This window comes from Bidens hawaiensis, unplaced genomic scaffold, assembly GCF_021521415.1.
Source record: "Bidens hawaiensis isolate Kalapana, Puna unplaced genomic scaffold, B.hawaiensis_p1.1 tig00002423_1, whole genome shotgun sequence".
In the NCBI taxonomy this organism is placed as follows: domain Eukaryota; kingdom Viridiplantae; phylum Streptophyta; class Magnoliopsida; order Asterales; family Asteraceae; genus Bidens; species Bidens hawaiensis.
Window position 1 is genome coordinate 421,615 of NW_027491133.1, and position 25,506 is coordinate 447,120.

General features: G+C 40.2%; 1 protein-coding gene across 1 annotated transcript in view; it reads right to left on the reverse strand.

Moving 5' to 3' along the window:
- The window catches only part of LOC143619340 (oxysterol-binding protein-related protein 3A-like), a 216,926-nt gene extending 196,320 nt beyond the window's left edge, over positions 1-20,606 (reverse strand). Inside the window, exon 1 of the mRNA XM_077091289.1 lies at positions 20,601-20,606. The gene's annotated coding sequence lies outside the window, so the exon portion shown is untranslated. The remainder of the gene's footprint in view (positions 1-20,600) is intronic.
- Between the last annotated feature and the right edge of the window lie 4,900 nt (positions 20,607-25,506).

Here is a 25,506-nt window from a genome sequence, read left to right on the forward strand (position 1 = left end):
TTACATCAAGAAGAAACACTCAAGGACTTAGCAGCTTGCAGATAGGGGAGTACGAAACTACAAGCTCTCCTTGGGAAATGGTAAGCCTCACAGTTTCACCCATAACCCCTAACGGAGCAGGAGAATTCACCATAGAGCAGTTTCTTCAGAGCTCGCCTACTGTGGTACCTCCTCCAGCAACCACCTCCCTGGCAGAAGCTTTAATGTCATTACCTCTGACAAGAAGCATGATAACAACACCTATGTTAGAAGCTACATGCTCCATGCCTCAAGCTTACCTACAACCAAGCTTCATGCTGCCTGGTATGACATACCCTTAGATGGCCGCCTTGATGATGTCCCAATATAGCCAACCATGGCCCGGAAGATCACAATGACAAGCTTTTCAAGTCTTCCCGGCCATAAACTATCATGTGGTAACTCAAGATCCAAACATCATCGCCACTAATATAGGCAACTTGACACACTTGGAACCTTACCAACCTTACAAGCCGTCAACCTTGTCAAGCTTCTCGGAACAAATAGCAAACTTTGTGTTTCAAACGAAAATCAAGATGCCGGCTAATGTTAAAACCTATGATAGAACGGAAGATCCCGAAGATCACCTTCAAATATTCACGGGAGCAGCTACTGTGGAAATATGGAACAATGCAGAGTGTTGTCACATGTTCATGCAAACATCGGTGGGACCTTGCAGACTTTGGTTTAACAACCTTCCGCCAAGAAGCATAGCTTCAATTGATGATCTATATCAAAGCTTCTTGGTTAACTTTACTCAGCAAAGAAGGTGCACCAAAGATGTGGCTGTCCTACACCAAATTAGACAAAGAGATCATAAAGATCTCAGAGTCTTTATAGATAGATACAAGAAAGAATGTTTGAATTATAATGGTGCTTCATAAAAGATATGTGTATCCGGCTACATGAACGCCATAAAGGCCAAGAAGCTGGTAAGACGGTTCCACGAAAACATTCCCCAAACCATGAAAGAAGCTTTTGAAAGAACATAAGCTTACCATGGAGGGGAGGAAGCCTTGGATAATCAAGAAACAAGGAAACGTGACAATAGAAACTAGAAGAGCTACCCCTCAGAAGGGAAGAATCCTCGGTTCCAGTCCTTTGTTGATAAGATGATGACCGTCGTTTAAGTCAATCAAAAACCTAATTAAACTATCAAGATAGGATAAGTAAGGTATCGTATCCACCAGGAGTATATGGTCAATGTGATTCGTGTAAACAATTTTTAATATTATGAAGTAACAAATTTATTGCTGATCACACAAGCAATGGTTTGAATTTAAAGTTAAACAAGCAACGAGTAAACAAGTTTCAATCAATTAACAAAGCAAATCACACCCGAGAATTCAAGTAAGCAACCTACAGTAATCTCATGCAACCTAACAGATAAATTATTAATGATTAACTACAGACTGATCAATCAGACAAAACCTTAGACATCAACAATCACACATGGCACTGGTTATCAAATAGTCCTTGACAGTGTGACTCAGTTAAGGGCAATCATATGTTTTATCGTATTCAATCTAATCAAACGGTCATATGATCAATTATCTAACAATTGGTAACAAATCGTTCAGACTAACTTAAACCTAAACCGATTGAACACACAGAAATACCAAACATCAATAATCATATATCAACCATTAATAATTATACAAGAGTGTTCTTAATCACATGAGAAAAACTGTAAAAGTTACAAACTATACATCTCGGGTGAGATTCTAGGAGATTAGCCGAGCCGCGACATCGTTAGATCTTCGATATGAATGATATGGAGCATGTATATGGTCTTGGCACGAGCTACAATAGTGAAATCGCCTCTTGGAACTGCTGGAAATCGCTTCCTTTGATAAAAAACGAGTTAGGGTTCTTTTTTATGAAAGTTTATGATTTAAACCCTAACTCCCATTTGCACACCCCATCGCGATACGCGATGGGGTCTTCACTGGTCCATCGCGATACGCGATTCGCGATGGGGTCTTCACTGGTCCATCGCGATACGCGATGGTCCAGAAGTCAACATCATAAATTAAACCCATCGCGATACGCGATGGGCCTTCAGCCAAGCCCATCGCGTATCCCGATGGGACTTGTCACCAGCAATCTTCTCTACTATTCCTTGTTTCGCGTGCTGGATATCCGGGGTCTTCATTCCATGTCACAACAGGTCCAAATTGAGTACTTTAACGCCTGTGACTTGAAATCCAATAATACACGTATGAAGTGTAACATCCCCAAAATTTCGATCCAAATTTGACAACTAAGTAAAATTGAAGGATCAAAATTATTCCCTAAAATAAAGTGTTGGGAAAAATTTAAAGAAAATAAAAACCATTCTATAAGGAAATAAAGTTATCTTATGTTAAGGATATGGAATAAGGAAATTCCATCCCACATTAAAAGATGTAAGAAAGTGGAAGCATTCCACATGGGTATAAATAAGGAAATTAAAACTCATCCCACATGGAAAGTGGTAAAGAAATGGAAGCTCTTTATAAGGAAGAGATTTTCCATAATAATATTCTTATATGCCTAGCATGCACCCAGTGGTCCTAGCGGAGGGTGCGAAGCACCCGACGCGCACGCACACGCGCTCAGGCTCGGGAGAAGGGCGTTGGGCGATGGGCGCAATGTGGCGCTTTGATGGCCAAGGAAGAGGACCCATCGAGTACCGCGATGGGATCCAAAATCAGCTATAAAAGGGGGGTGAACGGCATCTCATTTTCTTACACCAAATTTTCTCTCTCTAGAATTTACTCTCCCTCTACCTCGTTTTGCGTACTGAACCTCGTAATCCATGCCACCTGAAGATAACCCGACAATCTATCTCGAAGTACGTGCACAACGTGACGACCACCATATGGCGCCTCGTTTTGCGTGCCAAGCATCGTTTTGCGTATTAAGTATCCTAGTGCATGCCAAGCTTTGAGATTTCAACAGTCTAAGATCTAGAACGCGATAGAGAGTGGAAGTGATGCTCGATCAATCTTAGTAATAGAACTTCGAAAACCCGAGTAAGGTAGGAGTTCTGCCTAAGTCATTATTTTATTATTATATTATATGGCTTAGACCATAGTCAAGGGTATAGCCCAACCTTGATCATAATTATGTTTACATGAGCTTTAAACATACAAAGGATTATAATAGTGTTTCTTTATAATTAATAAACATCAGTTTTACATTCATAAGAAAATATAGTTTCTTCACGATTAAGAAACATAGCATTCGTATACAAAGAATATAGTTAAAACATTGTTTCTTCATGTGTAAGAAACATAAGATTTTTACATGCATAGCAGTCAATGAATGTTTCTTCTTGACGAAGAATCAGATTATAGATGTTTCTTCATGAAGAAGAAACTCATCATATGATTTGGTAAATAAACAGAAAGACTACGGGTCTAAATATTTTATTCAAACAAATGATCAATCAAGGTTTAAAACTATTTAAACCAGACTAAGGGTCTATAGCCGGATCAAGAGACGATCCGGGTATTTATATACCTATTTTATTATAGGTCAATCATTCAATCAATCAATCAGTCAGTGAATCAATCATTCATTCACAGTCAAGGTTTCAAACGAGATCACCATATCATTCAGAACAGACAATCACAGGTGAATACGTTCAAACCTTTTCAATCAGTCAAAACATATTTATACTCAATGAGACGAACGGGTGTTTGTCTTAACGAGTCAATCAATGTCTACATGAGATAATGAAATCTCTAAAATGTTATAATACAAAGTAGAGAATAATATCAACTCAGACCGAATACGCATGTGTCTGGATCCAAACATAACTGTTAAAGCTCAATCAATCAATCAAAGGCAATGAAGCCTCGAGCTTAAACGGTCATGACCAGTTCTCTAGCCAGGGCCATTTGGCTCGGAGAATACCGTTATGTGTGTAGGGAAGTGGTACATATACCGGAAGTAGAAATGCTTCCGCTGAGATTGTCAAGAAAACTATGTTTGTATTATAATGTCATTCAAATGTTTTATAGAGTCATACGTGTTCACCAGCATATAGCTGACGTATTTTTCCCCACATTTCAGGGAATACAGATTAGTACAGGTAGCAAGACATTCATGGAGTTAGATGCTCGCAAGGTAATGATGGCTCAGTTTTAATTATTAAAATATTGCAAACGGTATTTCAACAAGCTTTATAAATCAAACAACGGGTATATATTACCCTAGAAGTTTTCAAATAAATTAATATTTTATTCAACCAAAGTCTTCCGCTAAAATAACCCGCAACTCTGATGTATTTACAAAACAGGTACCAACTTGTGGTCACACGCCTAGGCCCTAAATCGGGGTGGTCACAAAACAGGTACCAACTTATCTTTTGCTTGCCCTCAAGCAAACTCTAAAGCAAACATCAACCTCCATCATAGGTATATAGATTATCGCCATTAATACTAGTAAGGTTTAAGGTCATACCCAGTTTCCCAGACTGACACTTTCTAGATTGACATTCCACAGATAAAGTTAAGTGCTATAATAAAAACAATAGAGCTGCCCAGACAGGTGTACTTTGTTTCCGGTTAAGGCACACATGCTCATACCCCTCATAATATAATAACTCTCCTTTCGGCTTAATATCTGGACTAGCAAAAGATGTGCTAGTATCACTCTACTCTCAGTATCACTTATAAACAGTTGTCCATCCATAAAAATGCTTTGACACAAATGCAAATCAAGAGGACTTTAAAAAAGGGTTGTAACGGGGCTAGGTGTAAGGGTATGGAAGGGATATTTTTAAGTAGCTCAAACGATCCGACCCGGCCTATTACAAAACATCTAGATAAACAAAATTAACATACAAACTAAATTCACATTTTTTTACACAAACGAACTACTAATTACGTAATTGAATATAAATAGACAACTTTTTGGCTTTTTGCTATTTTTTAAGCATAATAAACGTGATGCTTAATACTGAAATAACTACAAATACAAAAATAAAAACAAATACAAATACAAAGAAACCTATTAAGCCGGATCGTCTCGTAACATAATGTCGGGGTTAATCAAATGAAAAATAGGTCCAAGAAATGTTTTCTAAAGGAACCAACCCCCGCCCCTCTCATTACTTACGCTCATATGTATAATGTATGAGGCCCTACCCCCAGTACCCACACTCTCACTCATTCAGACAAGGCTTGTTAGGGCATGAATTTTATGCTGAGGATCCTTAATTCTTAACTATCTTATGGATAGATTATCCTTGAGATATGTAGCAGGTTATAAAGGATCAATGATCCTTGGCGTTATTTGTTTACTAATGATTGCGTTTAGTATGGTGATGTGTTAGACAGGTATAACGACTTTAAGATCCAGTCTGCTGTATATTCCACTACAAGACACCTGCAACACATGGTTGAGACTGAAGACTAAGCCAGTGGAAGAAGTAGCAGAATGACATGACCAATTACTGAGTACTAAGGACAAGATATGTTATTCTTGAAGATGTGCTTGGATCAATTATCCTCATGAAGTATTCTCTAGCTGAAGTATGGATCCAAGATCCTTATCCAACATAGCTATTAATGGACGAATTCGTGTGGAGATTGATGTTTAAGTAACCACAACGTCTCCTAGACCTAGTCTACCGCTTATTTCATCATTAAACGTCTGCTAGCACGTGATCAAAGAGCACGATGGAAGAGAGTGGAAGACTAGCGTGATTATAGGATATAGTTGTTAGTTAGTTACTTATTATTTTCTTTATATATCGAGTCGTGATCAACATTAGAACACACACAAACACACGTATTCTAGCTGCTAAGATATTTTGTACTCACACATATAGCATTCGTTGATCAACAACTCCACAACACTTGTAATCATCTTTTTACCATTAATAAACTTGACGGTGATAGTTTTCACCATCCGAGGGTTTTTTGTGCCGGAGATTATAATAATCACATACCATCCGACCAAGGATTACATTGTTAATATTTGACCGAAGCAATTCGACCAAAGATTACTGTTTTGGACAAAAATCACTCAAGGATAATGTATCCAAATTCGTTTAGTGAGGATTAGTGCTATGATGATGAAAACAAGTATGTATCGATTGCAAACACAAACACACGGATTTGTTACGGGGAAAAGCCCTTGATCTGGTTCGAATCGCCGGCACAAAAACCCCGGGTGATGACAACTCGTCGATCACCACTTTATTAATATCAAAAAATGAGGATACAAGGTTGGAGATTGATGTGTTGAATAACACACTTATATTTCCTTAAAATTTTATAATGTTTTAATGATTTAATATCAAATTTATGTAAGTTTAGGGAGTTAAGTGTAAAGTTTTACAAAGTTGAAATGTTTTGTGTAGGTTATGGAAAGATGTGGAAAAAAAGGCAAGAAAAAGAGAACTTGGAGGGTTTAAGTGTCAAAGTTTCAAAGTTTAATCAAGGCCCGACCCAAGCCCACTTCTTAAAAGCCTTTTATATTATTATATTTAATAAATATCAAGAAAAATCTGCCATTAATCTCAGCCTAATCCCGAAATCACACAAAAACCCTAACCCCAATACCAACAGTTCCGATCGGAACTGTTTCTGCCGCCGGCCGCAAGAAAGAAAGAAAAAAGAGAAGCTAAAGGCGGCTGCTGTCTTGGACGGCTGGAGAAGGAAGAAGGAGCCTTTGGGCAGTTGCTAGGGACTTCAATACATCACAAATATCAGCCATACTCTTAAGTAAACATTCATAAACTTTAGTTATTATCAAGAACCCTAGCTTTGATTGATTTGGTCTTTTGTTTTACATTGTTTTGCAATTGATTGATAGATTGACTTGTTATTGATTGAGTTTGGATCTTGAATGAGTTTTATCATGTTTATATTGATGTTTATGATGTTTACTTTGATTGTTTGTGGCTGTCCAAAATTAATATGTAGCTAAACTTGTTTGTTCTACCTAGGATAGATGGTTGTTGAGTAGTTTTAACTTGTTTAATGGATTGTTGATGTTCAAGACTTAAATTGTTGATGTAAAGTTTAACTAAACCATAAATTAGATTGTGTGTGATGGCTGTGTTTTATTTGTTATTACTTATAATCCTCTTGCATTAGTTAATTGAATCGGGTTTGATTAATTGATTGCTTGTTAAGCTCTTTACTTGGTGTTTTGGGTTTATTTGCGGGAAGTACACCCGTAGGGATAAGTGGGTAATATATCATCTAAAATCAGTTAAAATACACCTTCTTTGAGACCGAGAGGTGATAAGAAGTAATATTGTCTCATTGCTTTTACTTGTTAGAATTAAGACCGCGCGAGAGCGGGTTTTTGTCTTGTCAAGTTTGAGTGTTTATGTGCAATTAGTTGGTTTAATTTGGGTTAAGTTAAATTGTTCCTCTATCCTTGGTTGCGTAGTATTCGTCTCCATTAGGATAGTGTGTAACATCCTAAAATTTATAATGTTAAATAAAGAAAGTTACGTTTAGTGATTTCACGTTATTAATTAATTAATGTCGAGTAAAGAACGGATCATGGACTTAGATTAATTAAGATGGGTTAAATGAGAATGGGCCTTAGGTCCATGGGCTTTAAGGGATATAAATATCCCCTAAACCAACCTAAAACCCTAAACCCTCATTTCATTTCCATCATAATCTCTACACACTCAAAAACACACACATACACTACACCATATTCGGTCGAGAGAGAGAGAGACATCCGAGACCAAGAATCAAGCCGACCATTATTAGATCTTCAATATACGAGATAACCAAGCAAACCGCGACCACACCGAACGTATAAAAGGTATGTTCTTGACCTTTAAAGTTTACGTAGTATTGAACGTTTTTACCTTAAAGGTCCAAGCTTTATAGTATATACGGGATATATATACGACCGAAAACGGTTAGGGAACGTAGTGGGTGATGTCGAACCATAACAAGGGTATTAAAATCGTCAAAATGCTTGATAAAAAACTAAACCCGTAGCTGAACTGGGCAACTTCGCCTGCAAAAGCTTAACTTCGCCTTCAAAGCTTAACTTCGCCTTCAAAGCTTAATTTCGCCTACGGCCAAGTTCGCCTAACTGGTAACTTCGCCTAAGGCCAAGTTCGCCTAATTGATAACTTCGCCTACGGCCAAGTTCGCCTAACTGGTAACTTCGCCTAAGGCCAAGTTCGCCTAACTGGTAACTTCGCCTACGGCCAAGTTCGCCTAACTGATAACTTCGCCTAAAGCTAAGTTCGCCTAAGGCCAGCTCGACCCCAGCCAGGGGCTTTGCCCCTTGGACCCTGCTAGGGGCTGCCGCCCCTAGACCCCGCTGCCAGGGGCGCTGCCCCCGGACCCCCGTTCGTTGTGGGTAATATAAAAATAGAAATACAACATGAGTAGTAGTAGTTAATTGATACGTGTAAATATTATACAGTTAGCCGTGCACAGCTCAAGAAGGGAATAACTATTAACGGAGAGCGTAACAGGATTCAGGTGAGTTTCTAGCCCCATTTATGTGTTATGTTTTCGGGGCTGTGTGCATACCCAATATGTTTGTTAATACGCTTATCCTAAGAGATAAGTGTATGCCTTATGTGGATAATGTGAAATGTATGAATGATTGCTTGATGATACGTGAACGATCTTCGGATATTGCACGTACTGTCAGGTTGTAACGCTATGTATAAGATAAGTATGATATGTATGCTTATGTGTATGAAAGTGATAAAGTTAATAAAAGAAGGAAATGATGGTTGTATGGTTGTATGTTTACGAAAAGGGTACCGAGTCCTAATAATACTCGAGGTATGATGTATGGTTGTATGGTAACGAAGAGGGAATCGAACCCTACTAATATTCGAGAACTAGGGAACCGAACCCTACTAATATTCGAGGAAAGAGGGTACCGAGCCCTAATAATACTCGAGGAAAGAGGGTACCGAGCCCTAATAATACTCGAGGAAGGAGGGTACCGAGCCCTAATAATACTCGAGGAAGAAGGGTACCGAGCCCTAATAATACTCGAGGAATGTAGGGCGTAATGCTCTTTATAACGTAAGATATGAAAGTAAGTTAATACAAAAGAAAGTATGGAAGTATGAAAGTATGAATGAAAGAATATAAGTTTATGTGTATTGTATAGTGTATGATTAACTAGAACTCACTCAGCGTAGCTGACTTTTAGTATGCACGCAGGTGAGTAGGATGAGGCAGCTCGCTTGAGGAGACACGTGGCACTGAATAAGAGGCTGACATCGGAAGACTCAAGACGTTTAAGTTTAATGTTTCGTTCATTTTGAAAGACAAAATGATGTTTTAAGACAAGACGTGTTTTGTTATGAAATGTTTTATGAAAGCTTTTATATTCCGCGAATGTTTTAATTAACTCCGATATTTAGAACTGCGTTTATGAGTAAATCCAATACGAAAGTAGGGCTACCGGTAACGGGGCCTTACATAGTGTGTCGGTGAGACCGAGAGGTGAGTCGATATTTGAACACGTTAATAATTGTTTTTCCGTTTTGTTCTTTAAAATCAACTAAAATAAATTAAAGTTTGTTAGAGAGACTGAGAGGTAATTTGACTTTCTTAAACAAGTTTTGGTCGTGTCATCTTTTATAACCGGTGTCTTGAATATTTTCAATCCATTGTCTTGTTATTTCTGTCAACATGATTCATTCATAGGTAGACGTTTTTACATATTGAATTTAAATCAAAGTTTTCTAAAAGTGTTTTGTCAAACGTTTTCGTTTAGTTAAATTAATTTAAGTAATTAAATAAAATCTTAAAAATTAAATAAATATTATTTTGGTAAGTCTTGGTTAGAGTTTTCTTAATCATAAACGTTTTCACGTGTCTTTGAGTTCGACATCCGGACTTCCTTGATGCTATACTATTTATGATCGGTACACTTGCCGGTTTTGTGTGGTTTCTATAGGATTTTCGTTTTTATAAATTTAAAGCTTAATTGTGATTCGTTCTTTATTTATATTATACATTTTCACACATCAAGTTTTTGGCGCCGTTGCCGGGGACACGGTTTGAAGCGTTTTAAGAACGACTCGAGTTAGGACTTGCCTTATTTACTAATTGTTTTCTTAATTGTTTTGTTTGTTAGTTTAAAATAGTTTAGATAATTATAATTTCTTTTATTTATTTTAAATAGTTGTATGCGACGTACTCGATCTCTAGGACCACCAGAAGTTGAAGGATTTCCCGAACCAGAGAGAGAGCTTCTTGAGAGACGTCGTACAAAACCGTCTTCTAGTTCATCTACATCCGTCGGTAATACATTCTCTTCTCCTACTTTATCTGAACCCATCGTTAGGGATAGGATTATGGCCGACGCACCACCGGGGAGGACAGTCGCAGACCGGGCCCGTCCGGTCGATGCTGGCGCGAGATCCAGCATTGCTCCACCAGCTATAGGAGTTCAAACGACCTGGCAGATTCCATCGAACGTTCTGAACACCATTTCCCATTCTGCTCAATTTCACGGGTTGCTCCACGAAAACCCGCATTCACATCTCACTCGCATCGCACGTATTTGTGACACGTTTCATCTTGCCAACGTATCCGAAGACGCCATCAAACTCCGCATCTTTCCGTTCTCACTCGTTGATCAGGCGAGTCTGTGGCTTGAGTCCCTCCCACAGGGATCCATTTCTACTTGGGCCGCCATGCAGACCCAGTTCCTGGAAAAATACGATCCTCCGGCTAAGGCCGCTCGTTTGCGTAACTAGATTCATTCTTTCTAGATGGAGAACACTGAGAGTTTCTACGAGGCGTGGGAGAGATTCAAAAACCTACTTGCTTTATGTCCGAACCACGGCTTGCAGGACTGGGCGGTTGTTGAAAAGTTCTATAACGGAGTGACTTACGCGACTCAGAATATGCTTGACACTGCTGCAGGAGGCAACTTATTGATGACAAAGGATACCGATGAGTGCATTGCCTTATTTAACGGTTTAGCCATGAGTGGATACCAGTGACCACCTTCTAAGAGCACCAAAACCGTCGACGCGTTATCACGCGGCATACATTCAGTTGACACGAACACCGTCCTCGCGGCACAGGTCGAGGCGTTAGCGAAGATTGTGAAGGACCTGCAGGTAAAAAGTAAGTTATGCGAGATCTGCAGAGGGGGACACGATACCGTTCAATGCCCCGTAGGTTTCCAGGAGGAGGCAGTCGACTATGTTAACAATCCGAACCGAAACCCTAATTCTTATAATTCGGGTTGGAGAGGTAACCAAAATCCTAACTGGAGGAACGGAAATCATTCCGGCTTCCAGCCGCGTCAGAGTCTATTCCAGGATTCCGGTGAAGGAGCGAGTGGTGGGGAGAAGAAGCTCACGCTGGAGGAGATGATGGCACAACAGACTCAGATGCTATCGCAGCTTATGACTCGAGAGGATTCCCGTCACAAAGAGACTCAAGAGAAATTTCGGGAACACGAGTCATTCATGAGAAATCAGGGGGCGTCAATTCAAAATCTTGAGAGGCAGATGGGAGAGATAGCGAATCGTCCGAATGAGAGGCCGCCAGGTACACTTCCGAGTAACACTGAGCAGAATCCGAAGGCCTTCGCGAAGGCGGTGACGACGAGGAGCGGTGCAGGGCATGTAGTAAGCCAGTGAATCAGGGGCCTGCGGTAGATGTAGAGGAGCAGGTAGACGAGGAGATTCAGATGGAGTCTCCACCGGTCAAGGTGCATCAGAGGCGAAGCCCAGGAAGTACAGCACAGGCCGAGGACCAGCCATTACCCAGCACACCACCGAGAGTCTACAAACCTAGACTCCCATTTCCCGGGAGAGTCCGTAGGGATAGAGACGAGGAGCAGAACACTAAATTTCTTGATCTCCTGAAGCAACTTCACCTTAACATTCCATTCCTTGAGGCACTAATTCAAATGCCGAAATATGCAAAGTTCCTTTAGGATATTCTTTCTAATAAGGAGAAGTTAGCTGAGGTCTCTTCCATCCCGCTGAGTGCTGGTTGCTCTGCAGTTTTGCAGAGAAAGTTACCGGAAAAGATGTCCGATCCTGGGAGTTTCACGATTCCCTGCATCTTGAGTGATAATACGGTTGTTCATGCATTGGCAGATCTTGGTGCCAGTATTAATCTCATGCCGTATTCCGTGTATCGCAGGTTGGGTTTAGGCGAGCCGAGGTCTACCCGTATGAGTATCCAGCTTGCTGATCGTTCTGTGAAATACCCCCGAGGGGTGGTCGAGAACATGCTAGTTCATGTCGACAAGTTCATCTTCCCGGTGGACTTTGTCATCCTGGACATGAACGATGATGATAGTGTCCCACTTATCTTAGGCCGACCATTCCTTGCCACTGCACAGGCGTTGATCGACGTCTGCGAGGGTAAGTTAATTCTGAGAGTTGGGGATGAGAACGTCACCTTTGACGTTCGACAGTCACTGAAACACCCCAAGTCTGCTGATGACTCCTTATACTTCATTGATACCATCATGGAGCATGTCGGGGAGTTTCTCAGCTAAATTTGTGGAGGATCTGCCTCCGACACCCAGATTCTCGATAGGGAGATTCCCGAGATTGAAATGGTTGCCATGACCAATCAGTCCTTAGATGACGACACCGAGTCGCATACCTCTGAATCTGGCGTGTCTGCCGAGATCGTACGAGACGATCCGATGGACCGACCTTCGGTCGAGAGTCCTCTTTCTTCCTTAGAGCTTAGGGATCTGCCCGCCCATCTTGAGTACGCATTTTTAGATGAGAGAGGAAGCTTCCAATTATCATTGCATCTGCTTTGACGGAGGTCGAGAAGGAGAAGTTGTTGAGGGTGCTACGAGAGCACAAAAGAGGCAATTGCATGGAATATTATCGACATCAAGGGTATCAACCCTTCGTTTTGCATTCATAAAATACTCATGGAGGAAAATTTCAAAACTGTCGTCCAGCCGCAACGGCGGCTCAATCCGAAAATGCAAGAGGTCGTAAAGAAGGAGATCATTAAACTCCTTGATGCGGGGATCATTTTCCCCATTTATGATAGTGCTTGGGTGAGTCCAGTCCAAGTGGTTCCTAAAAAGGGTGGCATGACTGTCGTCACCAATGAGAAGAACGAGCTTATCCCCACTAGGACTGTGACGGGATGGCGAGTCTGCATCGACTATCGCAGACTGAATGATGCCACCAGGAAAGACCACTTTCCTTTACCCTTCATTGATCAAATGTTGGAGCGTTTAGCGGGTCAGCAGTATTACTGCTTCTTGGATGGTTTCTCCGGGTATTTCCAGATTCCCATAGCTCCCGATGACCAGGAGAAAACCACTTTCACCTGCCCTTACGGAACGTTTGCTTACAAACGTATGCCGTTCGGACTTTGTAACGCTCCGGCCACATTCCAGAGGTGTATAGTGGCCATTTTCCATGATATGATCGAGGACTCCATGGAGGTGTTCATGGACGATTTTTCCGTATTTGGGAGTTCCTTCGATCATTGTTTATCAAATCTCGAGAGGATGATGTCCCGCTGTGTTGACACCAACCTAGTCCTTAACTGGGAAAAATGTCATTTCATGGTTCGCGAGGGCATTGTTCTGGGACATCGGATCTCGAGTTCGGGGATAGAGGTTGATAAAGCGAAGGTCGAGACCATTTCTAATCTTCCCCGCCTACTTCTGTGAGATCGATTCGTAGTTTTCTAGGTCATGCCGGGTTCTACCGCCGGTTCATCAAATATTTTTCTAAAATCGCGAGACCCATGACCAGACTTTTGGAGAAGGATGCCCCATTTATTTTTTCTGAGCAGTGTATCGAGGCGTTTGATCTTCTAAAAGACAAACTTGTTAACGCCCCGATCATGGTTGCTCCCGACTGGTCGTCACCATTCGAGTTGATGTGTGACGCGAGCGACTTCGCAGTCGGAGCGGTTCTTGGACAACGGAAGGATAAATATTTCCATCCGATCTACTATGCTAGCCGGACCTTAAACGGCGCACAGGAAAGCTATACCACCACCGAAAAGGAGCTTTTAGCTGTGGTGTTCGCTTTCGACAAATTTAGGTCCTATCTGGTTTTGTCCAAAACAATTGTTTATACGGATCATGCTTCTATTCGTTATCTCTTCAGCAAGCAGGATGCCAAGCCTCGTCTTATCCGTTGGATCCTGTTGCTTCAAGAGTTTGATATTGAGATCCGTGATAAAAAGGGGGCCGAGAATGTTGCGGCCGATCATCTTTCACGACTAGAATGCGCTGAGTTAGGAGATTCGGGGGGCAGGATCAACGACCGTTTTTCGACGGAAAGTCTCATGTTCGTTAAGGCACAGGAGGAGGGTTTTCCATGGTTCGCTGACTTCGCAAACTATCTTGCTGATGGATACCTCCCGAAGATGTCTTACCAGCAAAAGAAGAAATTCTTTGCTGATGTTAAGTTCTACCTATGGGACGACCCGTATCTTTTCCGTGTTGGTGCTGATCAGTTAATTAGGAGATGTGTAGATGAAAAGGAGGGATGGCAGATTTTGAGCCATTGTCATGTGGGACCGACAGGAGGTCACCAAGGTGCGAGTTCGACAGCGAAGAAGGTATTTGATTCTGGATTCTATTGGCCTTTTATTTTCAAAGACGCACATGAGTTTGTTAAAATTTGTGACCGATGTCAACGTGTTGGTAATATCTCATCCCGGAATGAGATGCCCCAAAATGCGATTCAGGTATGCGAGGTTTTTGACATTTGGGGTATCGATTTTATGGGCCCGTTCTCGTCGTCTAGAGGGAACAAGTACATTCTTGTGGCTGTTGATTACGTTTCCAAGTGGGTCGAGGCCAAAGCATTGCCCACTAACGACGCCCGAGTTGTAGTGAGATTTTTAAAAGGTTTGTTTTCCCGTTTTGGAGTCCCGAAGGCCTTGATCAGTGATCGAGGTACTCACTTCTGCAATGCGCAGATGGAGAAGGCGTTGCAGCGCTATGGGGTCACCCACCGGCTTGCGACCGCCTACCACCCACAGGCCAGTGGGCAAGTAGAAGTGAGTAATCGGGGAATTAAACGTATTCTCGAGAAAACGGTGGGTTCAAGTCGTCGGGATTGGTCCGACAAATTAGATGACGCTCTGTGGGCTTTCCGTACAGCCTACAAGACTCCGACTGGTTCCACACCATTTCGGATGATTTATGGGAAGGCATGTCATCTTCCTGTTGAATTGGAACACCGCGCTTCATGGGCCCTTCAGAGGGTTAATCTTGATTTATCCGTCGCTGAGAGTACACGTTTCCATCAGTTGCACGAGTTGGAGGAGCTCCGGGATCACGCATATGCACAATCATTTCGGTATAAAGAGCGGACGAAGGAACTGCATGATAGAAAGCTGAAGGGTAATAAGCAGTTCAAGTGTAGGGATAAGGTTTTATTGTATAACTCCCGGTTGAGGTTATTCCCGGGAAAGTTGAAATCCCGATGGTCGGGACCGTTCACGGTCACTGAGGTTTTCCCGTATGGCACGATTGAGATACAAGATCGAAGTGGGAAGTTTAAGGTGAACGGCCATAGATTGAAGCACTACATAGGAGAGCCGATAACTGATCAGATAGTCGAGGTGTTCTACCTTGAATCATTTACCGGGAAATAGGCGTGATGGATGCATCACTCGGGATACAGCCCGAGTTGTAGAGTTTGTATTATGATTCTCTTTATTATCTGTTTTTATTTGTTTTATTGTTATTTATATTTATAAAAACATAAAAATACAAAAAATAAATATTTAATAAAAAAAAATTCAAAAACACAAAAATATGTTTATTTCTTATGTTTTTGTTTTCTGTTTAGAACGCCGCTACATGCGAGCGAGTTTGAGTTTTTACAGGTATTATTATGCGCATAGTAGCTCTGATGGCGTTTTGGAACTGGTTCCCCCGAGGTTGCGGCCTCGAATGAAATGCTATACGGTCGTTCGTTCGAATCATACACAGCTGATGAAGAATTTGCATCTAAACCAGGGGAGTAACCGGTTCTCTATTTTAATTTCTGTTCTTTAGAGTTTTAATTTTATGCTTTACGTTTTATTTTTATTTTAGTTCTTTTTCTTGTTCTCATCGAGGACGATTTCGTTCTAAGTGTGGGGATGGGAATTTATTTTACTTAGTTGTAGAAAAAATTTAAAAATAAAAAAAATTAAAAAATTTAAAAAAATAAAAAGTTTTCATTTTTTTTTCGTTTTCGTACGTTGTTCAAGTTTGAAAAAAAAATAAAAAAAAATAAAAAAATAAAAATGTCCCTTGTTTTTAGTTTCTTTTGCGTTAAAGTCGGAGATGATGATTTTATTCGGAAATCGGTTTTTCAAACTACTAATAATATGAGATAAATAAAAGAAAACGCACTTAACTTGGGATGTGTCGGTAGGCTCAGCCTTGAAAATGAAAGGGCAAATTTGATAAAACGGTTAAACGGAAATCTTTTGTGGGTAAAGCGTTTTGTCCGTGGAAAATAAGCAATGAAAGGTCGGGCCATACTCAAGCCTCAAATTTTGGTATGAAAAATTGGAAATATCATGAGTTTTAAAAATCTGAATACGTTATCATATGATGCTTGGGTAGGTTTAACGTTAGAGTATGCCGTGTAGCCTGTGATATAAATCTTAAAATGATAGTTTAGTGTTTTACACCTCATCGGCGTATGGTTTTATAACCTTAAATCCTGTATTGATGGGTCTGTATGCAATCTATTTAGCTGGGTATTCACAATTCCTAAGTGGGGTTGTGGATATTTAAAATAAAGCCAAAGAGCAAACCCTTTTAAGTCTATAAACATGATCATAACAGTACGAAAGTACAAATACACTACAGACTTGATCATCCACGTTGTTAGTCATGTGGGGTCCCCTTGCTCGCGTCTCATTACCATTAAGAAACGGACCACAAGGGACACGCTACATGTAAGCCCTACAGATAAAATTTTGCATACTCACCTATGGCTATGGATTTGGGGTATTGCTTGATAACGGGGGTATGTCATGTTGTGGGGAGCACTGGCTATAAATAATTGAACCTTAATCATATCTAATGGCTGCTTGGTAGACTTTGATGCTTAAGCTTAGGTGGATAAACAATACCCTTGATCGTCTTAACTATTCATAAATATTGAGCAACAAAGTTTTAATTCTGCTAACTTTGAGGTTTAAGTCAAGTTGGGGTGGTTTGGTCCGGTAAAAGCAGAACATAAGCGGGTCTTAATTGTGTAAACCACTAAGTAATATTATTGTCGGATCTTATTTGTCCCGGTAAAGATTAAGGCATGGGTTTAGGTGGACAACAATATCGATGATCGCGGTTTTTGCATTTTTCTAAGCTTTAAAATATAACCTATATGTTTGATTTGACTTTGATTTTCCGATTCTGATCCAACTGCAGTAAAATCTTTTTCAGGGACGAAAAAGTCTTAAGTGTGGGGATGTTTGATGTGTTGAATAACACACTTATATTTCCTTACAATTTTATAATGTTTTAATGATTTAATATCAAATTTATGTAAGTTTAGGGGGTTAAGTGCAAAGTTTTACAAAGTTGAAATGTTTTGTGTAGGTTATGGAAAGATGTGGAAAAAAAGGCAAGAAAAAGAGAACTTGGAGGGTTTAAGTGTCAAAGTTTCAAAGTTTAATCAAGGCCCGACCCAAGCCCACTTCTTAAAAGCCTTTTATATTATTATATTTAATAAATATCAAGAGAAATCTGCCATTAATCTCAGCCTAATCCCGAAATCACACAATTGGGCAGCTGCTAGGGACTTCAATACATCACAAATATCAGCCATACTCTTAAGTAAACATTCATAAACTTTAGTTATTATCAAGCTAACTTTGATTGATTTGGTCTTTTGTTTTACATTGTTTTGCAATTGATTGATAGATTGACTTGTTATTGATTGAGTTTGGATCTTGAATGAGTTTTATCATGTTTATATTGATGTTTATGATGTTTACTTTGATTGTTTGTGGCTGTCCAAAATTAATATGTAGCTAAACTTGTTTGTTCTACCTAGGATAGATGATTGTTGAGTAGTTTTAACTTGTTTAATGGATTGTTGATGTTCAAGACTTAAATTGTTGATGTAATGTTTAACTAATCTATAAATTAGATTGTGTGTGATGGCTGTGTTTTATTTGTTATTATTTATAATCCTCTTGCATTAGTTAATTGAATCGGTTTTGATTAATTGATTGCTTGTTAAGCTCTTTACTTGGTGTTTTGGGTTTATTTGCGGGAAGTACAACCGTAGGGATAAGTGGGTAATATATCATCTAAAATCAGTTAAAATACACCTTATTTGAGACCGAGAGGTGATAAGAAGTAATATTGTCTCATTGCTTTTACTTGTTAGAATTAAGACCGCGCGAGAGCGGGTTTTTGTCTTGTCAAGTTTGAGTGTTTATGTGCAATTAGTTGGTTTAATTTGGGTTAAGTTAAATTGTTCCTCTATCCTTGGTTGCGTAGTATTCATCTCCATTAAGATAGTGTGTCGGTGAGACCGAGAGGTGAGTCGATATTTGAACACGTTAATAATTGTTTTTCCGGTTTTTTCTTTAAAATCAACTAAAATAAGTTAAAGTTTGTTAGAGAGACTGAGAGGTAATTTGACTTTCTTAAACAAGTTTTGGTTGTGTCATCTTTTATAACCGGTGTCTTGAATATTTTCAATCCATTGTCTTGTTATTTCTGTCAACATGATTCATTCCTAGGTAGACGTTTTTACATATTGAATTTAAATCAAAGTTTTCTAAAAGTGTTTTGTCAAACGTTTTCGTTTAGTTAAATTAATTTAAGTAATTAAATAAAATCTTAAAAATTAAATAAATATTATTTTGGTAAGTCTTGGTTAGAGTTTTCTTAATCATAAACGTTTTCACGTGTCTTTGAGTTCGACATCCGGACTTCCTTGATGCTATACTATTTATGATCGGTACACTTGCCGGTTTTGTGTGGTTTCTATAGGATTTTCGTTTTTATAAATTTAAAGCTTAATTGTGATTTGTTCTTTATTTATATTATACATTTTCACACATCAGAGATTATGATCAGTATTACAACGAAAGCTATGTGTGTGTGTGTATGCTGCTGAATTCGTAGTGAGCAGAGTGTGTTATTGTTTTGGGTGTGTTTTCATAGCTGATCATAGCCTCTATTTATACATCAAAGATAATAACTCAATGGAGTTATGAATAATAAAGACTATTAACTAATAATCCCTAAAAATCCGCCATTGCCTTCAATATAATCGTAACTGCCACTTTGACCACGTGCTCCATCACTCAGGCTGCGAAATAGGGGGTAGACCAGGTCTTGGAGCCGTTACACTTGATAAATATCAGTCTTCATATAAGAAATAACCGTTAATAGCACCATATACCGAGGATCCATGATCCTGACATAGCTCTGGAACTCTTCAGAAGGATAATTGATCCAGACACGTCAATATCTTCTTGACTGCAAGTTAGCGGATAGACTGAGTCTTCTAACCGTTATACCTGCTAAATATAAGACTGCACATGAGAACAACCGTTAATTAGTAATGAGTACCGAGGATCCTTGATCCTGATACGATCTGGAATACATGCTAAGGATAACTAATCCAGACATATGTCAGGATAACGTATCCACTGTGTCAAATTTCTGTGCACTAACAATTGCCTCCAAAATGGCGGTTGTGATAAGATCACAGCTGTCATTTTTCCTTTGAATTCGAAATTCCTGCAAAAACATATGAGATTTGACAAGTTGGATATACTTGTCATATTTCAATGGAGTTTCCTTGGGAATTTCCCTTCCGGCTGTATATCCTTCTCCCTACAAATCATGAACAACTAGTAACACCTGTTTAACCCGGGTGGATGGTCCATTTTTTTGAATGGTGAAATCCGGGTTAAGATTTTTGGTGATTGCAAGTAATTTTAATAAATAGTATCTTTTAACTATCTGTTGATTGTCTGTTATTTTGAAAGTTTGTCTGATATAGCTTTAGACTTGTTGAAAGTTTTGAGAAATATTCTTTAGTAAAAAGTTTTTTAGGATAAAATATCCTTGCAAAAATAAACCAGGATCTTAAATCCTTATAAAAATAGATTGAGAATAATGAATCCTTATATCTATAAAGATATAAACTGAAATCAAATAAGTGTAAACCGATAAACAGAAATCATACCGTAAGGTCCGGTCCGGTTAGACCTAAGTTACCATAAGTATTGATCCTTTTGCAATCCTTATAAAACTGAATTAAAGGATTTTGAATCCATAAGTATTGATCCTTCGGTGATCCTCAGAATCTAATTTATGATATCTGATGCAAATAACTTATGATATTATCTGGGATTAAACACCATAAACCGGGGACAAGCCCATAAAATAAACTGGGGACAAGCCCGTGTAATCTAGGGACAAGCCCGTGAACTGGGGACAAGCCCGTGTAATCTGGGGACAAGCCCGTGAACTGGTGTTACACTGGGGACAAGCCCAAAAACTGGGGACAAGCCCAAACTGGGGACTGGTCCAAGGATACGGATGTCAACTGGGGACTCGCCCAAACCGGGATTTAGCCCAAACGTGAATGACGTGAAAACGCTAATACCTTAGCTAACAAGAAAATGTTAGAAACCTTTGTCTTGAGATAACGTGAAAACGTTATAAACCGGTGGTATGGTACGTCTACCATAAATTGTAGGATCCTCCAAATAGCCGAAGACAACGAGATTGTCAGCCACTAAGCGTGTACTGGTCCCGCTGCCCCGGACTATACGTTGGATAGCGTGCGCTCCAGGCAAGAGTGTAGAAACTCTAATTTATAAGAAAGGTGAAAACCCAAAAAATATTAGGGGATATGACCATCGGGGGTCATACCCTAGTAAAGTACCTCAAACGTGAAGGAGAGGTGGCCAACCTCTTAGACATTGAACCTTTTATTGAAATCTGCATTGTTACTTAAAAACTTGGAAAAGATAAATGTTAAGAATACATTATTCTTAAATTAATAACAACAATAGGAAATGAATAAGTGATTAGATAGATATTACCAATTTTAGGATCCTTGATCCTAGATGAATGCTTGATTTTTGAAGGATACTAGATCCTGACTAGAAAAAATACTTCTTGAGATGGATAGCATTCCATGCTCTGGGTAACATGTTGCCCTCCATAGTTAGCAAGTGATATGCCCCATTTCCAGCTTATGACTCAATCAAGTAGGGGCCTTCCCATTCGGGTGCTAGCTTTCTGTTAGGCCATGAATTTTATACTGAGGATCCTTTAACCTTGACTGTCTTATGGATAGTTTATCCTTGAAATATATATCAGGATATAAAGGATCGACGATCCTCGGTATTACTTGTTTACTAATGATTGCGTTTAGTATGGTCATATGTTAGACAGGTGTGACAACTTTAAGACATACTTGCATCAGTTATCCTCACAGAGCATTCTCCAGCTGGAGCATGAATCCAAGATCCTACTTCAATGTAGCTGTTAATGGACGAACTCATGTGAAGATGAATGTGTAAATATCAACAACGGCTATAAGACTCATTCTTCCGCTTATCTCGCTACTGGATGGCTATTGGCACGTGGTAAAAGGTCGTGGAGTGGCTAGGTGGAAGATTTCCGGATAGATAGGAGATATAGTTAGTGATATTTTCTTATTTAAACGAGCTATAATCGAGTAGGAAAACACACATGTACTATCACACACATTAAGAGCAGGAACTAGCATTCTCTCTACACACTAGCATACTTTGTAATCTCGGTCATTTGCTCCGCAACACTTGTAACCACTTTTTAGTTAACAATATAATCGACGGTGATAGTTTTCACCTTTCGGGGGTTTTTTGTGCCGGAGACCACGATAATCATATACTCGTCGACCAAAGGTTACCTTGTTGACCACTGACTAAAGTAATTCGACCAAGGATTATCTTATTAATCCATGACCGAAGTTATTTTACCAAAGATTACCTTCATAAGTTTTGACCGAAGTAAGACTATCTTGGTTAAGGGTTTTTTCCCTCGTGATCAAACCTTTGTGTTCACCAATATTGCGCTCATACACTTGTCATTATCGAATTAGCACCTTACCTCACGTAACAGATTTGGATACTTGATCCTTAGCAGATTTTTTTCCAAAACAATTTGGTGCCCACCGTGGGGCAATTGGTGCTATAATCCATATTATTCCTATCATTCTCAACTTTTTCATACCCATATCACTATCAATGGCCTCTCAATCAACCGCTGCTTCATCAACCATCCCGGCTACGGTTCCTCTCTCATCAAGGACTTTGCTACCGATGCCTCCGCCAATTACGGGAACGCAACGGCCTGCTGCTGCTGGGAGCAAGAAGCAACTACCAGTCTTCCAGAGCTCAAAAACCGCTGCTGCTGCCCCGGTGGTTAATACTAACAATGATGTTTCATCTATGTTTTCGTAGGTTAAAGCATACATGGAGCAGCAGAACAAGACCAACCAGATGATCCTTCGTGAGATAGAAGATTTCAAGAAGAACAAGAGGCCAGCAGAGGATCTCACCCCCTGATGCCAAGGATGCTAGATTTCAGCAGTCCAGAATCCATGGCTCAGTTCACAAGGATCATCTATCCTTCAACAGGGTACCATGGGTCAACAGGCTCAAGGATCCTCGCTATTTCCGCAAGGATCAACCACCTTTCCACAAGGATCCTATGGTGCCCAACCTCAAGGATCCTTCATTCCGAATCAAGGATCCTTCTTTCCGGATCAAGGATCCTCAGGAGTCCAACATCAACGATCCTACGAATTCCATGAAGGAGACATAATCCCCATGCAAACCATAGCCTCTGGAGGACCAACTCTTATCCCAGACTCCTCTTACCCCATCTACTCATCCGAGATGCCAACCTTCACTCAGCAAAGAGGTAACTTGTACGATCCTTTACCCTTAGATGCTAATCGTGGTTTCATGCAGGATGCAGGTATCAACCAAGCTATGGCCAAGGAGCTGCAGAAGCTCAAGGATATGATATCCAGTGTTCCCGGAGTCATAAGACCAATCCCCGAGATACCTGAGGGAAGCCACAGAGTATCCAGATTCGCCCCGCCTATCTGTGATGCTGAAATCCCGAAGCGGTTCCAAACTTCGATATGAAGACTTATGACGGGACCACTGATCCTGAAGAACATGTAGCACAGTATATGGAAAGGATGGAGATGAATCATATTCTGGAGAGACTCAAAGAAGCTTGCCTATGCAAGGGCTTTGGATCCACACTAACGGGAGCCACTCTAAAATGGCTGCTAAGTCTTGCTCCTTTTTCAATTATTTCTTTCTCTTACTTAGTTAACTTATTTAACACTCAATTTTCCTGTAGTCGGAAATTTGAGAGGTTAACCAGTGATTTATATCGTGTTGTCCAACCTAGTGATGAATCCCTTAGGGATTTCGTCACCAGATTCGGCAAGGAAGCTCTAGAAATCCCAAATCTTGACATGACTACTGCTGTTGAAACATTCAAGATGGGAATTCAGAAGAGCTCCCCCTTTTATGATGATTTAGTGATGACTCCATGCTGGACATTAGACGAAGTCAGAAACAGAGCATTAAGATACATCCAGTTGGAAGAAGACAAAAGGATCCAGGATCGTCTTGGGGGACAAGCAAAACAACCAACCCCCGAGAAGAATAGAGGATCCTGGAACAGGAATAATAATTCGAAGCCGTATGCCAAATTCAACAATCAGAACGCACGGGCAGTTGAAGAGGGAGATGAAGATGAAGATGAAGACTATCCTTGCATCTCTGATTATTGTTTCTCTGTGGACACTCATGGCTTGATCTGTGCCATGAATGATTTGGGAGAAAAAGCGAGGTGGCCACAAAAGAATGAAAAGGTTGTCGGTTTCAAAGGCAAATCTAAGTGGTGCGCCTTCCACGAAGACTTTGGCCATGCGACAGACGAGTGCATCGGCTTAAGTAAGGAAATTGGTTACCTCCTGAGCAAGGGCCACTTTAAAGAACTCTTGGGAAGTAAGAAATCCAAGATCCAGGATCCTGAAGACCTTCCACAGAAAGCAACGCCACCACCACCAGATGCTCATGTGATCAACTTTGTCTCCAGAGACTACGAATTATTTCAAGATTCTTATGCCATAAGAGAAGATCCCGTAGTAGAATTCGAACTGGACGACGAGAGAAGACCGCTCATCCCCACTACTCGAGTGACTGATCAGAGAATCTTTTTCAATTCAAGGATCTAGGATCCTCATTAGGACAAGCTGGATATGTAGACGATCAATTTCATCTCCGGGGGTTCTGACATATGTGGAACTTCTTTCTCTGCAGCAAAAAGACTCGCTAAAGAGATAAAGATGGATAGCGGAGATCGACCAATAGTGTCAACCACCTTAACAACAGACAAGAGAATCTTCTTCGATGAGGAAGACAAAATGAACATTCAGGATCCTCATCACGACGGTTTGATTATTACTTTATTTATCTCTAACCATTATGTACGCAGGATCCTAGTAGACGGTGGCAGCTCGGTCAACATTATCCAACATGTTGTCCTTAAGAAGATGAACATCCCGGATTCAGAAATCATTCCTAGAACTTCGGTGCTAGTCGGTTTCAGTGGCGAAACCAAGAAGACACTGGGGGACATCAACCTCCCAATTTATATCGAATGGTTAAATTCTTACCAAAAATTTTGTGTTATAGATAACCTTTCTGTTGCAATGTTATTTTAGGTAGGCCGTGGCTCCATGGAATGAAGGCTGTAGCCTCAACTTATCACCAGTGCATCAAGCTACCTACTCCTTGGGGAGTTGTAAAGATAGTAGGTGACCAAGCGGAGGCCAAGAACTATTATTCATCGTCAATGAAGCCAACAGCCAAGCCAACCATAGCATAGCAATTACAACAACATCCTAGGGACGTGCTGGAAGCTCGGGAGAAAGACCTTAAAGAAGTATCATTGGACCCCGAAGATCCAGAACTAAAGGTGTTCTTAGGATCCAGTATCCCTAGTAAGATTGAGGAGGATATAACATCCTTCTTAGGACGAAGAAGATCTACTTTTGCCTTCAATCACTCGGACATGACAGGTATTTCAAAAGAGGTAATAACTCATAAACTCGGCCTTGATTTATCTGTTAAACCCGTCCATCATAAGCGAAGGAAATTCGCTCCTGAGAGGAACAAGATCATACAAGAAGAAGTTGAATAACTTCTTAAGGCCGGTATGATCAGAGAGGTTCAATATCCTCTATGGCTAGCTAATGTGGTCGTTGTTTCAAAAAAGAATGGAAAGTGGAGGGTGTGTGCCGATTTTACCGATTTAAACAAGGCATGCCCCAAGGATCCTTTCCCATTGCCACATATAGATTCTATGGTGGATGCAACGGCAGGACATGAAATGCTTACTTTCATGGATGCTTCCTCTGGATTTCAACAAATTCAGATGGAACCATCTGATCAGGAAGATACTGCATTCATGACTCCTACCGGCATATATTGTTATACTGCTATG